Source organism: Emydura macquarii, unplaced genomic scaffold (genome assembly GCF_026122565.2).
Source record: "Emydura macquarii macquarii isolate MOO-44397 ecotype Brisbane River unplaced genomic scaffold, CSIRO-AGI_Emac_v2 contig_1644, whole genome shotgun sequence".
In the NCBI taxonomy this organism is placed as follows: Eukaryota; Metazoa; Chordata; order Testudines; family Chelidae; genus Emydura; species Emydura macquarii.
This window is the reverse complement of record NW_027131781.1, coordinates 11853254-11866779: the sequence shown is the minus strand read 5'-3', so window position 1 is coordinate 11866779 and position 13526 is coordinate 11853254.

The window sequence follows — 13526 nt, the reverse complement described above, 5'->3', positions numbered from 1 at the left end:
GAGTTAGAGGCCTAGGCACTTTTTCTCACTAATTGCCTATCTGCATCTTTAAAAATATGGCCTAAAAAACTATGCAATAAATGCTAAGCAACATTAGAGCGATCTATATAATCAGAAGATTAAATACCCTTTTATCCTACAACTGTCAGTTTTCAGTAAGTATGAAATTGATGCCGCAACAAAGCAGAAAGTGCAAGAGTGTTATCTGTGGCTACGAACAGCCAATATGAATTGCAAAATTAGAAACAAATGCTTTTTCTTCCAAATACTTATTTTCCCACATTGCATGTGTAGCCCATCAGATCTGTAAAAATCCAAATCAGTTCTAAACAATAGTGTTAAGGGCCGCAGCGTCAACTGAGAGAGAATGGATCATTTGCTAATCTCATTTACTGTATGTTTCTTTTTAGGGAAAATTAATCATCATTGTATGAACCTGTCCCAGGGTGGTCCCCTGCAGGTCCTTTCCAGGCTCAGTCACTCACTACAAAAACTCCAGGTTTCCTTAACCACCACTGTGCCGCCTTATAGTCTTCTATGGGTTCACTGATTTTACTGTAAAACATACCTTTGAAATCACAAGCAGACTTGCGAGTGAACTGCAGCCCTTAGTCCCATTCTGTATGTACCACCTCGCCTGCAGGGAAAGACGACAAGTAGCACACCATCTTTGAAGATGGGGCAGAGAACACTGTTGAACTACTCTAGTACCATGATGAACATTCTTGTATTTGGCACCTAGACCTCAGAGAGGTAGATTGGATTGGGTTAGATAGTGTGAGTGATGGAAATATGCTGGGAAAACAGGTGGTAAGGGGATATATGAAAGGAAAACACCATTGATAAGTGGTGTGAGCAGTCAGGAAGGGGTTGAGTAGTAGCATTGGAATCAGCTCTCATAATCTCCAACACTTCACCTACAGAGGTACAGGAAGTGAGAATGGGATGTCATTTCAAAGGAGGCTGAAGGTGATACCATGGAGTCTCAGGAAATTAGGAGTTGCATAGCATCCATTTCAATTAACCTCAGAAACTGGTGTATATGCCTCTGAGAACATCAATGTCCCACAGAATACATGGCAATACCACTACTAGTGCATGTTCATCAGCCACCTGCATCTTAATGCCAGCGGGAGCCAGTGATCCCAGGAATGATCCACTGAGTTGATCATTCACTTGGCTGACATCTACTCAGCATCCAAATATTCCCCCTGAGAACTCTATCAAACTCCACAGTCCTGAAATCACCTGTGTTTCTCCAGCTCATCAGATGACAAGCTGCTGCAATTAGAATCACATTAACAATCCAAAATGACCTAGCAATGTCACGGCCCACGAGCTACCCTATTGATCACGCAGATGTTACCGAATTTAGGCCTGGAATGTTGAGGGATGAAGAGACTCTGGGGTTCTTCTTGCTACACTACTTATGGCAGACACCAGTTACACACCGAGAACAACTTCCAAGCTTTGGGAAAGACACCACAAGATTTATCAACCTCCCACAGGCCTCATGTTGTGGGCAGACTTTGTACCTCTGCCTGTTTGGCGTATTTTGTGTGGAGTGCACACTAAGCTTTCCTCTTGTCTTGGCTGGTGGTCATGATACTCAGAAGGCTTTTATGGCAGTCGGGGATTGCTGAAGTACAGCAGTGTTTTGCTGACCGCCTCATCACAGCTTTCCACCGCCCTCCCACAACATGAACCAACACTGGAGGCTGCAGCTGGAGGTGGGAGTGGCATAGAGGTCTAGGAAATAACCTGTGGATTTGATAACATGAGGTATGAATGGTCTCCATACAGGTCATGTACACTGTAGAGCCAGACCAAGGCAAACCATTTTGGGTAGATTTCTTCTATTTTATTATTTTACAAGGTTAAATTCAATCAGTAGGACACATGCGTTTGAAAGTGTCACTTATCTATGGAACACATATTCACTCCTCTGACGGACAGCAGGGGAGCCCCAGGAGCATATGAAATAAACCAGAAAAAGGGAAAAATTACCCTGAAGCATAAGAACAACACACTTAGCCATAGAAGCGTAATACTCCTCAAACAGGTTATTCCAGGTGGATTACAGCCCTTTAAATAGCATCCCTTATCCCCCACCCCATATGTTTCAGTTCATTTATCTCAGTCAAAGAAGTTAACATTCATGCAGGTAAGGTAAGATACATCAAAGCATGTACAGCCTGGGGATTCCCAGTACAGAGCTCCAAGTAGGTCATTATTAGAACTGGGAAAGATGGTTTTCTAGACCTGTGAAAATTTTCACAATATCAAAAAAATGTCCCATCCCAAACTGAGATGACAAATCAAAGTCTCAAAATTGTTCAAGAATTTAAAATAAAATCTCTCTCTTTCTCTCACACACTCACCCACATATACCCGCGTGCGCACACACACACACACACACACACTGGTTCAATCCAGTTGAAATCAGTGGGAGTTAGGTGCCTACATGCTTTTGAAAATCCAGCAAGGCTTCTTTCTGCCTAAAAACCACTAAAAAAAATGTGGCCCTAACTGATTTACCCCAGGTCACACATGAAGTTTCAGGTGGAGCAGAAACTTACCCACATCTTTTAAGTCCTAGGCTAATGAGCTAATCACTGACCCATCTGTCCTCACTAACTATAGTTGAAGAATGGGCCTACACTAAATTGATGGATGTGATTGAAATAATTTTTCATCAAAAATTTGCCCTTTTTCGAAAACAAATCTTTCTGCGTCAATTGTTGACAATTTTGAAGTTTTCAAAATGATTGCTTTATCAATATCTTTATTCAAATTTTATCAAAAGCTTTGCTCAAAATCATTTTCAAAATCTTTGCAGAAATGTTTAATTTGTCGAAACAGGGTTGTCAGTTAGAAAACACCATTTTCAGAAAATGAAAAAAATAACAATTTAAAAAATGATCTTGATAAAAATGTTGATAACATTTTCACCAAAAATAAATAAATAAAATTTTAAAAACCCTGGGAAAATAGAAGCAACTTTGACATTTTGATTTCTTTTGGCATTATTATTGTTATTGATTTGTATTACCTTAACACCTAGAAGCCCGGTCATGGATCAGACTAGGCACTATATGAACATACAACAAAAAGACAGTAGATGCCCCAAAGAACTTACAGTCTAAGTATAAGAGAAGAGACAACAGATGCCTACAGACCCATGGGGCAGCACAAGGAAACAGAGAGACAATGTTGGTCAGCGTGATAGGCAGCAGACTCAGTTCACCAGTGGCTTAACCATTGTCAAGTGTTTTGTCGGCATCATGACACAGGAGAGTTTTAAGAAGGGATTTGAAGGAAGATAATGAGGTCATTGTGTGGGTGTTTACGGGGAGTTTCTCCCAAGCAGGAGGGGCAGCAAGGGAGAAAGCACAAAGGTGCTTGTTTGAAAATGTAACAAGTGGGTGATGGAGGCTGGTAACATGGGCCATCTGGAGGCAGGAGTTGGCCTCTTGATACTGAATGAGAGATGATCCTGTTCCTTTTTTTGCCCACCTATTCTATTTGATAATGGCTTATTAAACCACGCAGAAGGCCTCCAACTCAAGCTGCCAGAAGGAACCTGAAAATCACTCTCTTATATTTCATTCTGAAGCTCTGACCCCCATCTCGTGTTTCTACCCTCCGGCCTGACAGCAGTGTTCAGTTCAGCATAAGGAAAGGACAGGACTATCCAAATGCCTCCTTGTGTGACATGCTTTAATTAAATCATCCTGGTCTGGAGCCTGAGATATAGAGGAGTTCTCTGCTAATCCTCCACAGTCTTCACACGACACAGGGACACAGCAGGGATGTTCTAGCTTGCAAGATAATTATTAGTCTTCTCCCCACATAATTGGTACACGGAGCAATTCCGGCAACGTTCTTCCAGACAGTTTGTGCCAAAATAATCTCAGGAGAGGAAAGGGAATTGTTGTGGCGTTGGGAAGATAAATTGTGGTGCCAACTTCCTGGCAGCAGCTGTCACTATTCAGGCAAGAGATGCAAATAGAGATATACTCAAGTGCATTCCCACTTATAGACTTTCTCTCTCTCGGTCTGGTAAAATTTCATCCAACAACTGAGGGCTGAATGTGCTTCAGGAACATGGTAGCATTTCAGATTGGCGGGAAACCATGTATCCCATCTAGCTTGGGTCACATACTTATTCGTGGTCTGTACTCTCAGTGGGCAAACCTCCAGTAAGCCCCAGGCTCAAATAGATGCTTATCACCAAACGAGTCAAGGCAGGGAAGTAGGCTGGTTATCATGAGGAGAAATCATTCTAAGCAAGGCGTCCTCTGCTTCCTATGGCTATGTTGGAAATACCAAGAACCTCAGCCTTTAGTATCTTCGTCCTACCTCACTGAATTCAATGGGAGCTTTGCCATTCATTTCACTGGCAGTCCTTAGTATTTTATTTCAGTGCTACTGTTAGCCAAGAACATTGCAGCATTGCTATCATAAACTGCAGTGATTTGTACCACTACTGTAGAATACTCTAGTATATTTTTATAAGGGTCTAAAGTCCTGTCTATTTTCTTTACCATGTTTGCATGTACAGCTTCCACCGCTGCCTTTGACAGTCCTAGCCATGCATTAATTACCTTTGCATTCACAGGCCCTGATTGTTGGTCAGAAGCCTGCACTCTGTGTAGTTTATACTTGTGTAAAATGAGGGGCGGGGGTAAAATGTCACAGGTGTCAGTGATGATAAGATACAAACCACTGGAGAATTAGATCCTATGAGGCTGTGAATGCTCTGTAGTGGTAATTCTAAATACTTATGGTAGTGACTGGGATAGCAAATGCTGTTTGGACTATACCACCTGGAACCTTTAACAGGAAATAGGTTGTATCTGTAGTTGTGGAAGGGAAAACAAAGCATGGTGCATTGTTGTCAGCAAACCTCAAAGCCTCTGTTTTTTCTTACCACCTCCATCCCCCTCTCCTGCCAAAACAGCTGTGTGCTGCATGAACAGATTTCTGCAATCAATAACGAGGGATACGTGTCATGGGACTGGGGAATGAGGGTCACAGTGTTGCCTACTCTCGTAATTTTATCACAACTCTTGTGATAGTTGGTGTTTTCCTTAATGCCCCAGCTCCTGGATACATGGGGTTAGTTGAGAATCACAGCTTTCATTTAACAAGAAATGATCTAGCCCTTGTAGTTGCAGTGAAAACTTGAATATATGACCCTGGTGAGACCTAAAGAGGCATAAACCAGAAAGGCCAAAGGAAAGGAACCCCAATTTTTTTTCCAAATCTCATGTTGGACAGCTGATTATGGTTTCTGAACATGTGGGGTTGACAATACTGGGCATACAGGTGACAGTTTCAGTGACAATCCTGGACGTGTGTATGGGAAGGTTCCTCAGTCAAAGAATCCCTCTTTTCCCTGCCCTGTCACCTTGTGGATTTGAACTAATACAGGGGATGCTTAAGGAGGTGAGTGGAGGACATGAGGAGTCTAACGGCAAGGTCTATGGGGAAGGCTGGATCACTGACTTGCTGGGTAGGAGATTTTGAAACATACAAGTGCTCAGGAAGCTTGTTTTCAGATTCACTGGCTCAGGTCTTTCTGACAGCCAGCAAGCAGGAGGTTGCAAAACCCAGGAGGAAACCATGGGGGTGTGTAACACAGACAGGGAGATTAGGACAAGCCCTGAAAGTAGGGACATTCCTGGTTGCCAGGAACACACGACCACCCTATCTATAAACACACTAAACCACAGCCCTCTGTGCAAGAAGAGTTTCGCACAGACTCCAGTGTGCCTGCTGATGTGTCAGTTCCAGAAATGAGAGCAGGTTTCCAAGTCCCCTTGTCTGATTAGCACAAGTCTTCCAGAACTTGTCAGCTCATCGGAAATGCCCAGCGGGGAGTCTTTACTGTTTCCAAAACTATTCATAAATGCAAGAAGGCAGATAACACCACAGCTGCCCTCAAGCAAAGCTGCCATTCCAATCGATTTAAGTGCGGAGGATCCGGTTTTCCGTGTTTAATCAACGCTGGGTGACCAATCTCCGCACCAGCATTTTGCTGACTGTTAAAGCCAGGTAGAGAAAACAGCAACAGACCAGTGAATTATCTGATTTTTTTTTTCTGTAATATTTCTTCACTTGTCCCATGCAGTGGGCAGGCATGTGGTACAGAGGCCCATTCTGCAATACTATGTATCTTGTCAGATGCTACAGAAAATTGCGTTGCAACAAGGAAACTACTAAATCACATATAATTTCTCTGATAATGATTTAGGTAGGGTGACAACAAACATGGATTTTTTTCTATCTCCCAAATTGAACATCTTGTGGGGTGGATTTGAAAGACTGAATCCTGCAAAGGAAGAATTTTTAAAAAAAGGTTTTTCCAGCTGTCTCATTTTCAAGTATGTTTATAGCAGGTTACTGAGCACTTCTTGACTTATATGCCATGAGATCAACTCCAATTGTAATAAGCATGGAGTAAGAGACAATCTTATAAAGAACTTACTGTTACGCTGGCAGGACTGGGGGGAGAGGGGGAGGGCGGAGGGGACATTTATTATATTATTTAACATCAATATGTCAAAATCATAGTAATTCATGCGGGATATGCCATGTCAGGTACTGTTAGAAAGGCTATAATGTGCTAAGTAAGATGATGATGTTTATGTTCATGTGTTATATGTGTAATGGAAGTTATGGATATGGTTGATGTATCTATATTTCAAATTGTGCTGTGTCTGGGCAACTCCCCAGACAGGAAGGCTGCAGCAATAGCCTGCTTAATGGCCCATTAAGAAATTCACAGGTCCAAGGGGCTCAGGGGGAGAAGCCAGGGATATACCTGATGAGTCACCAGGACTTACTCCTGTGACTCTGGACTCCATTTTGGTTCCTGTAAAATTCCACAAGCAGCATGGCACAGACCAAAGGACATAAAAGGCAGCAGCCCGGGATCCATTTGGTCTTTAGTCTGTCTTTCAGTCTTCACCTACCTCTGGATCAACTCATCTACTGAAGCTGTGAAACAAAGGACTGAGACCCTCCAGGTACTGGATGTACACCAGAGGGACTATACAAGCCTGCAAACTCCACAATTCTTCTAGAAACCTGATGTATATGGACTTTGAAATCATTTGTATGTATCTGATTGCTTTAATCCTTTAACATTTCTCTTATGGTTTCTTTCTTTCTTTTTATAATAAACCTTTAGTTTTAGTTACTAAAGGATTGGCTGGCAGCGTGGTATTTTGGGTAAGATCCAAACTTATATTGATCTGGTACTGTGGCTGACCCTTTGGGGTCAGGAGGAACCTTTTTGGTAAAGAGCATCGAGTTTTAAATAACTGATCTCTTTACTGGACCTAGAGGCTGATTAGGAGCCAGAGACTGAAATGCAGTAAAGGGGGCTGTGTGTGTTTTTATTTTGGCTTCTTGATAACTAGTGTGTGGAATCAGAAGCACTGTTTGTGGCTGGTTGGGAAGTCTGACTTCAGTGTCACCCACCAGTGTTGGGAGAATCTGCTCTCCTTTCATAGCCTGCCCTGACCTTGGCATTTTCAGGTGGCTACCCTAGGCACAGACGGGTCACAGTTATCACCTAAATAGACAAGACTGGCACAAGCTGTGAGGCAGATAGTCATTATCCTCTGAGGAAGTGAGGCCCAGGTGAAGACATGCCTTGCCCAGGATCACACAGGAAGTTTGTGGCAGAGTTGGGAACTGAATCCTGGTTGCCCAAGTCCTAATCCACGAAACCATCTTTTCTCTTGAAGTCTGGTCTTATACGATTTTGTTTTCATTGATTTCAAAGCCAAAATTTTCCAAGGTGTTTGCTAATTAAATCTATGAGATTCCTTGTACGTATAAAGCTAAAAATGCTTAACTCTTTGCAGGATTAGACCAGAAGGCTTTACAATGAGTCAGCTGTCCCTTAGCTTTTCAAATCAGAGGGGAAGTGTCCCAGGAGAGGCTCAGTAGGATGAGTCCCTGAAGTGGCTTTTCTATCACCCAGCAATATTTAAACTTCAGCAGATAAACATCTTAATGCCCTGCTGATAAAACCATCAGAATCTTGTTTGGTCTCTAAACAATCCCTAGTTGCTTGCAGCAGGAGTAAACAGTAATGACAGCTCTCAGAACTGTGCAAATAAGCCAGCATTTGAAGGAGGCAAACACTGAATCCTGGCCTCTATTTCCAAACATGCAGCACTTCCACTTGCAATAGAGGATGAGCTCCTGTGTGGGCAGACTGGACAATGGGCAAACTGTGACCCAATTTGCGTGTGCAAAATGCAACCGAAAAAAAGACGCTGTTAGTCTTTCTGCATGCACTGTGGGGACCTCACTCCTTACCTAGCCCTTGGAAATCCTACAGTGCTCTCCAGATGCGAAACTTATCAGTAGTGGAGCAACTGCGTACAGTTGCGCTGGTTTGCACTGAATACAGTATTTGGGTGCTTACCTACTTTGAGACCAGCCAGTGTGCCCACTCTACGCTCAAGTGCAGGCACATTCACTTAGTCACAGCTTATGTTCTTCCACCCTCCACTGAGCACACACAACTGGAATTTAAGTGAGTCACAGGCATGCATTGGAAAATCTAACCACGAAGGTCCCTGGCAGGAGCCCAAGAGATCCCACCCTTTCCATGCTATTTTCTACCATCATCTCACAGTTGGGCAAGAGAATAACTTGCTGCTTTTGTGTTGAACCATGGCACTTACTGCACAGGAAGGGAGGAGATTTTCCAAACAATTGATTCACCTCTGATATTATTGTCTTTAGTAAAATTCCACTTCTCAGCTGCAGCCTTGAAAAGCAGCTCTGATTATTATATAAACATTCAGGCATTTCCTAATTGGTTGTGAGAGCTTCTGAAGGCAGCAGAGCAGCGAGAGAGCAGAGTTGTGTTTATATACACGCTGCTGCTGCTTTTCCTCCCGTTTGTCCCAGTCAGATTCAGCCCAGTAGGTATCTCCCTCCTATAAAAAGGGGAATCTGTTAAGGTAACAGGCCAATGGAGGGAGCTTAGGAAAGCAGAATAGCCATGAGAAGATCAGCAGGAAGAGGAGGAAAAGAACTGAAAAGCGTGTCATTGAGTGTAATGCAATCTGGTTCATTAATCAATCAATTAATTAAAAACCTATCCCTGGGGAAAAGGGAGAAAAGGATGGGATTGTAGCCACTGGCTCTGATCCTGCAATGAATTCTGTTCAGGCAGACCTCTGCCCCTGTGTAGAGTGCCGTTGTTGTGGGTACAGGTGTCTCCCTGGACACAGCTCCTTGCAGGAACTGGCTCTTTGTGTTCATGCTCAGTGAACTTCTTTATTAGTGCACGGTGCTAGAAGGCACAGTGACAGGTGACTCAGAAATACATAGATATGAGTGGCTAGGACACCCTGAGGGAATGAGTCCACGCTCAGCACAAAATCCTGACTTTCACTTTATTTTTCCCCCCGTTGGATTTTGGGAGCATTTTTTGCTTCAGGGTTTTTGAGCCTAGAAAATCAGCTCAGCGGCTGGCAGAGCGGGTGACATAACAGAGTGTGACTTTTCCGAGCTGATTCCCCACCCACACGGCACCAGCTGGTTTCTTCACCGGTCAACGAACCCACTATTCATGCGCTCTAGGTCCACAGCTGTCATCCTGCTGTGGCCCAAAAGGGTGACAGGAGCCCGAAATGAGGGGGCTGATGACCAGACACTGTGTTTAGCACTCAGGAAAGATGCTGCACTGACAACCCTGCAAATTAAAACTCCTTCTCCTCAGCGCAAGCATAGGATAGGGGCAACGGCAACGCCAACTCCATTGCACTGCCCCCTACCGGTGGCCAAATTCACCCCCTGGAAGTCAACTGGAGTTTTACCACCTTATGTGAATGTTACCCAGAGTTCCTCAGTGGTGACTCAGAAGGACTCTCTCTAGAGGAGAGAGAGATCAGACCTCCTTTCGCTCACCACTGTGGGAACCAATTAGCACAAGTCACACTGGAGTGTTTTGTTTTTTTTCTGACCGCATGGGAGAAACTGGACCAAGACAGAGACCACAGAACAGCTGAGATGGCAACATCATTATCGGCTTGGTCCAAAGTGCTCCGCAGTCACCAATGTGAATAGTTTTGTCTGTTTTGTCCCCAGTGCCCTGAGCCTGCCAGCCTCACCCATTTTGGTTGTTAGGGTGTATTTTTAAATGAGATCTATACCGTCCATAAAGAGTCATTGAGAAGGTGTCAGAGTGAGGCACGCAGGTCAGAGTGATATTTCGGGCTATACTCCCCTTGGAAGGACCTTTCACTGGTCCAGGTTACTCGCTGTGAGGTAGGTGAAGGTGCCCGTACTGTTGCAGAATGGGTGGCACTGTTGTTCAAACCTTTTTGAGCTTTCTTATCCATACTGCTCCTGAGATAACCCCATACGGCATCTAGTGAGTGCTTTTACCACACCTATCAGCGGGTCCCCTTCTCCCCTCAGTCTGACAAGCTTTATAAACCAAAAGATACTAAAGAGTGTTGCCTAGTGATTAAAGAGCAGGACCAGAGGTCAGGAGATCCGGTGCTTACTCCAGGCTCTGCCACTGACTTACAATGTGACCTTGAATAGGTCTCTCCGGGCCTCATTTTCTCCATATATAAAATGATGCTAACAATACCTACCTACTTCTCAGGAGTGCTTGGGGATGTAAACTTTGTTTGAAAAGTGCACTGAGATCCTTGGATAAAAAGGTGCCAAACACATGCAAAGTTTTAGTATTAATTATTGCCACCCTGATATTTGCAAAGAGAAGGGTCTTATTAAAGAATGTGTATTCCTGAATGTGTAAAACATTCAGTGTGAATTTTCTCAAGCTGGCCTTAATAAATGCTTTAATTACTTACAAATGGAGTGGATGGAATCTCTGCCCCTTTTTTCCTCTGGCAATTGTGGATGAGAGCTGCCTGATTTTCAAAGGTTTTCCTGAAACTAGTGACCAAACATAGCCTTTCATCTAAAATTAAATGGGTTACCTCTCTCTGGAATATTTGGTGGATAGTTTATAAAGGAATTGCGAGGACGTCCTCAAGTATCTCAGCACTAGCTTTGAGAAGTACCTCATCTTCATGGGATTTGGGGGGAAAGCCGCCTTAAATAGATATTAATAATGATGGAGCTTAAATCTGTGTAATTTGTAAATTTACATTGCCATGGTAACATTGGCAGGTAGCAAACTAATCCTCAATTCATCATCTTCCATGGAATTCCAGCAACTATTCCTAGACCTTCATCCCTTTCTAATCCCACAGCTGTTGCCATGGAAATGATCAGATAAGATGTAGGCCTTTAGGCAGACAGAGCCACAGAGGATGCATAATCTTGACCCATATAAATCTTTGGAAATATATAGGCTCTCTTTTTTGTTTAAATAACAAAAATTGTTGCTAGCGTCTTTGAAAAGATTATGTAAGCATACCGTATGAAAGGGGAACAGGGTTCTGTGTGAATTACCCCCCAGAAAAGCAGGAAAAAAATGGCCTTAGAGAACTCAGAGTTCTGGAAGTTCAAAATCTGGGGCTCTTGGGTAATATTGTTACCCCTTTGGACTCAAGCAGTTAGCTAATACTGGGGGCCTTGTGGGTTGTTTCCATTAGGAGGAGAAATTGTTGATGGAGCCAGATATTTCTTTGATGTAAATAAACAGAATTACAATAATGTACAAAGTCTTATTTCCCTAAACACAGTAGGAAAAACATCAGGAGAGAGTTTCTTTGCTGACAGTTCCAAGCTCAGAGGCAGAACTTTGCCTAAAAAGCTCACTGTCTCTCTAGGCTTTTTCACTAGACCCTGCTTCCAGAGCTTGCTCTGGCTGTCTCCTTGGCTTTCTGCTTCTTCTCTGGTGTTTCTGCATTTCTCTTCACACACACATTCAGCTCCACAAAAGCAATAACCAACCCCTCTGCATTTGCATTCAGCCCCTAGTGAAACCCCTCTGCCTACATAACTCTGATTCCTGACTGGCATTGCATGGGGCCTGTGTTTTGCACAAAGACTCCCGTTGTTTCAGCTATCTCATTTCATCAAAGAGCTTAATTAGTTCTTACATTGATCCTGAATGAAGGGCAGCTGTTATACACACCAGCTTCAAGGAGATTTCACCCAGCCCACATCATTAACAATATTTTCAAAAGCATTTAAGTGATGTAGAGGCCTAAATCTCATTTTCGAAAGTAAGCTGATGGCATTGATTTCAATGAGAGCTGTTAGGCACCTAGGAACCTTTGAAAATCCCTTTGGGTGCCCATCTGTTTCTTTACGTGCCAAAGTACCTTTGAAAATCTGGCCATTGGTCCTAAATCACTTTTGAAAATTGAATTTAAGCATCTAAATCACTAAGGTGCTATGCTAACGTTGCACCTTATTTCTTCACTAATATACAGTGTTTTCTCTATGGTGTTACAGTTTATTTTTCTCTGTTAGGATCCAATCCCAATAGGCTCTGTGCACTTGTGACTCCCCCTGAAATCAATGGGAGAGATTGTTAAAAGCACAAATGGCAGCTAGACGTCTAATCCCATTTACTTTTATGGGACTCAGGTACCGAACTTCCATTAGTGCCTTTGAAATTCTCCCCCCAAGCCTCTTTGCCAATACTCTAACTTTCCTTCTGAAGGCAGTCAACAACAATTCCAAAATTAGTTCGAATAGGCAGCACTTTGGAGTGTTGTTCTCAAGAATAATCATCATTTATTACAGTAGCACCTAGGGACCAACCAAGATCGAGACTCCATTGTGCAAGGTGCCACACAAACACAGAATAATAAACAGTCCCTGCTCAAAAGAATTTACAGTCTCACTAGACAAGACGGACCAATGGCTGGGGGAAAGGGATAGAACATATAAGCAGAGGGAGCAATGCAATGGCTGCAGCTGTCTACATTGGTGCCATCATTTCATTATTTGGGGAGTGGGACATTTAGTTAGACGGGCAATGGGCAATACAGAACCTGACTCTCAGTAAGTAGCTCACTGACTCAAGAGCCTCATCGCTTCATTTTAAAGATCCTCAAATTTGACCTGGCTGATTTTAATATCTGGTTTTAAAATTCCTTGCAATTCTATATATGATCTTAAAAAAAAAAAAATGTCAATGTCAGCAGTTCTGCTTGTGCTTCTAACCATCCACTAAAGCTGCCTTTTGCTTTACAATTACACCGCATGGATTGTCGGGCTCTGTGCTAACCACACCAGAGACTAGGGGAACCAAAAAAATGCTATGAAAATCTATCAGTCTCATTCTTCCGCAGGTGTGACAGACTGGATTAGGAGAGTCAGCCAGGCAACACTACCAGAATAGCAGGCAGGCAGAGCCTCTCCTCATGTGACAGGTGAATAATGATCATAATACATTGCATTTATATCCCAATGTGATGGGGTATACAACCCCCCCGTTGGGCAACACAGGGTCAGTAAGCTAATGTGGGCTCAGGCGGCTCTACCTTGTCACACCTGGCAGAGACATCAGGGTTGGGGAGAGGAACAAGCCAGCTCAGTTGATGGCGGACTAG